This window comes from Mirounga leonina, unplaced genomic scaffold (genome assembly GCF_011800145.1).
Source record: "Mirounga leonina isolate KUSES-001 unplaced genomic scaffold, KU_Mleo_1.0 Mir_91, whole genome shotgun sequence".
Lineage (NCBI taxonomy): Eukaryota > Metazoa > Chordata > Mammalia > Carnivora > Phocidae > Mirounga > Mirounga leonina.
In genome coordinates, this window is record NW_023270839.1 from 2,716,917 (window position 1) to 2,720,378 (window position 3,462).

The 3,462-nt window shown below is 37.1% G+C and overlaps 1 pseudogene; it reads right to left on the reverse strand.

The window, feature by feature from the left end:
• Positions 1–859: 859 nt before the first annotated feature.
• On the reverse strand, positions 860–1,440 carry LOC118003340 (annotated as a pseudogene).
• Positions 1,441–3,462: the final 2,022 nt, after the last annotated feature.

The window sequence follows — 3,462 nt, forward strand, 5'->3', positions numbered from 1 at the left end:
CTTCATTGGCTTCAGTTTCTATCATTTGTTAATGAAACCCAAATCTTTATCTTTAGTCTACTTATTTTTGAGCTTCAGATGTGGTTGTTCAGTTGCTTACTGAAAATTTTCACCTAAATGTACCATATGGCAAAACTGAACTCCTCAACCCCTCATCCTTTCCCCTCAAATTTCCCTTGTTCATTACCCACTCAGGTGCTTAAGTTAAAATCTGAGTTTTAAGTAAAAAATCTGGCCTAAGACCACAACTCATATTGGTTATATATTTGTTGAAATAGGATCCTGTCTATAGTTGGTAATTGAAAAGTTTGAGGCTTTTATAACCTAGCTTGTGTACTATGATACAGGAATTTCTATGTTGTATGAAGCAACAATGTATATAAATAGTAAAGAACATTTTACAAGGTATGTGATATTTGGGATGTGCTAAGGAAACTACAGTAGTTTCCTTGGGAGTTAGACCTTTTCTATCTTTTGTTTTTCATGCTCAAGCCTATAGAAGTTTGTGACTACATGCATTCATCTAAATTTTAGTCTGAAGGATGTCAAACAGCCATATAGAGTTCATCTGTCTATATATTTTTTTTCTCAGTTCAAGTTTAATAGAAACAACAAAAGATCAAAAGTGATGCCCCACTAAACTATATATCAGTTGACCTGGCCCATAGCACAGCTCAGGCCATTTTCCCTGGAGGAAGAAAGCTGACCTCCCAAAGCCCTTCAGGAAAGGCCTGTCCTGTCCTATACCACATCTGCACTGAGTCTAAAGTTGTGTGTTTTAAGCATGACCACAGTAGTACAAACAAGTTTCTGTTTTCATGGCTGCCCTCTGCAGCCTGGCCCTAAAATGGCCCAGTGCTCACTTCTGCTTGGAGAAATATTCTTTGCTCTTCTGGAAATCAGGCTTAATGGTACCACTGCCAGGCTTCCAGCCAGCTGGGCACACTTCCCCATGCTTGTGAGTTAACTGGAAGTCTCAGAGTCTCATCTGGTCCATCGGGAGGTCATTCATAGTGATCTGCTGAAGGATACCTTTATCATCAATGGTAAAGAGGTCCCTGAACAAGATGTCTTCATCAGCCTCTAAGACTCCATAGTCCTGAGTGATGGTATGCGTGGGGCCTGATACCAAGGGAATGTTTGTGGGTCCAGTCCTCCTTGTTTCCTGGGTATGTTGATCCACACTAGGCAATAGAAATGAGAATCCACAGAAACACCAGTCACTTGGCAGTTGGGTTTCTTAAATTCTTCTGCCTTGTCATTGAAAGCAATGATCTCTGTGGGGCACACAAAGGTGAAGTGAAGAGGGTAAAAGAAGAACACGATATATTTTCCTTTGTAGTCAAATAGGCTGATGTCTTTGAACTGGCCATCTGGCATAACAACCATGGCTTTGAAGTTGGGGGCAGGATGCCCAATTTTGACATCTCCTGAAGACATCTTGCCACTGGCAGCTCTAAGACAGAACACTCCAAAGATCAGTCAGGAGGAAGACACTGTCTATATATTTCTTAATGCTTTGGTACTGTTAGCCATAGTAAAGCCCATTATTTTTTCTAGTTGGCACACAGTGCCTTTCTTCTCTTCACAGCCTGTCAAAACCAGACATCATTCTACACCAGCCATGTGTCCAGTCCCACATGAATACTCGAAATTTTGATTTTAAATAAAATTTAATCAACTGCTTAGACTTAAGTATTTCCTGTCTGCTAATGTCATTTTTAGTATAATTTTTATTTGGATTTTAGTATAACTTTATGATAATTTATGGTGCTCTGATCTTTACCCCCTAGAAATAATTGTAGCAAATATTTCTGTGGCTTAAATTTGGAAAATACTCTTTCTGTTGAGGATTTACCATATATGCTACCATACTTAAAAAGTAAAGGCTTGCAGAAAAATTATACTCGTTTAGCTTGTTTAATCCAGTGGTTGCCCTGCAACTTAAAAAAATTCACATTTGTCATGCTATTTACTCTTTAGTTTGAAAGACTTAGAACTTTAAAACTGATACTTCAGTTAATTTCATGAATGCCTTTTCTACTGCATTGACTCAATGAGAGAGGAAATCTTTTATGTGTATACTTTCCACTTGGGTACACTACATAAGAGTCTTTTTTCTCTTTCTTAAACAGCTTCCCTAATTGTTCACTATTCCTTTAGGTGATTCCTGGAATTCCTTGACAATCAGTCTTAGGTGGGCTTGCTTTCTGAAGGTTGGACTTTCTCCTTTCACTGCCCATATTCAGACATTGCCAAATCTGTCTGTCGTATTTTTGACTCTTTGCTTTTTCCTTTCCTTTTTTACATTGCACTCTTTGTCTTACCAATGCTCTTTCAGCTTAATAGAATATTATTTTTGTGTTCCCACAATTACTTTATAAGAAAATTTATACATTAGAGGATAGCTGTATACCTCAGAATGTTTCATTTAGCAGATTATTTTGCATAGGTTTCTGTTAGCCTGAAATCTCTGCACCTCAGATGGGTTCCAAATATCCTTGACTTTCCAGAAATGCATCAGTTGTATAAAATAAAGCATATCTGCAACAAGCTTACAAGCGTGTGCTAATGTAATCGCACTAAAGGAAGAATAATGTTTTGGCAGAGAACTTTTTAATTAGTTGCTTTAGTAAAAACAGCTACAACTCCGTCTTCTACTCAGCATAGAAAATACACTTTGGTCTTTAGGTCAGCTCATATAAGACAATTAACTGGCAGGAAAGTCAGCACTTTTGACTACATGGATACAACAATATCAGGGAAGTGTTAGAATAACTTAAACTTCCCTAATGAGCTTCAGGGCTTTAATGAGAAGATTTTCTGTTCTTGTATGATTAACGTTGCCTGTGATAGAAAGAGGACTCGTGTATGTGCATGTGTGAAGGAAAGGTAGAGCAAAAGTTCAAGATAAATGATGAAGAGGAAGTTAAGAAGTGGTTAATCCCTTAGAGCCCAAAGGGGATTAATTATTGATAACCAGTAACTGCCACCAGCATGAGTCGTCTCTCCAAATAATTATTATAGCCTACAATAAAATAGCAAACAACTATTTGTAAACTATTTTAACCATTTATTTTCTGAGTTTAGTCAATCAAGCAATCTGTGCTGGCAGGCTATATAATTATGTGAAATTGTGAACCTATATTGTGTATTTAAAGACACTATTATTATTTATAATTGGTCTTAAATTTTTTCTCCATAAAAATAGTCATTGTAAATCACTAAGTCAAAGTGGATGAACGGACTCTGCATGTTCATGTGCATGCATATTTGTGTAGGTACACAGCTCCATGTGTGTGTTGGGGGGTACATTTGGCAAGTCAGTAGATTAGAATGGGATGATGAAGAAGAAAGAATAAGAAAAAGAGTCCAAAAGAGTCACTGATATTAAGTAAAACATTATTAGAATATGTGGGCATACATAACCAACCAGTTTTTTGCACAGACACAAATATAGGT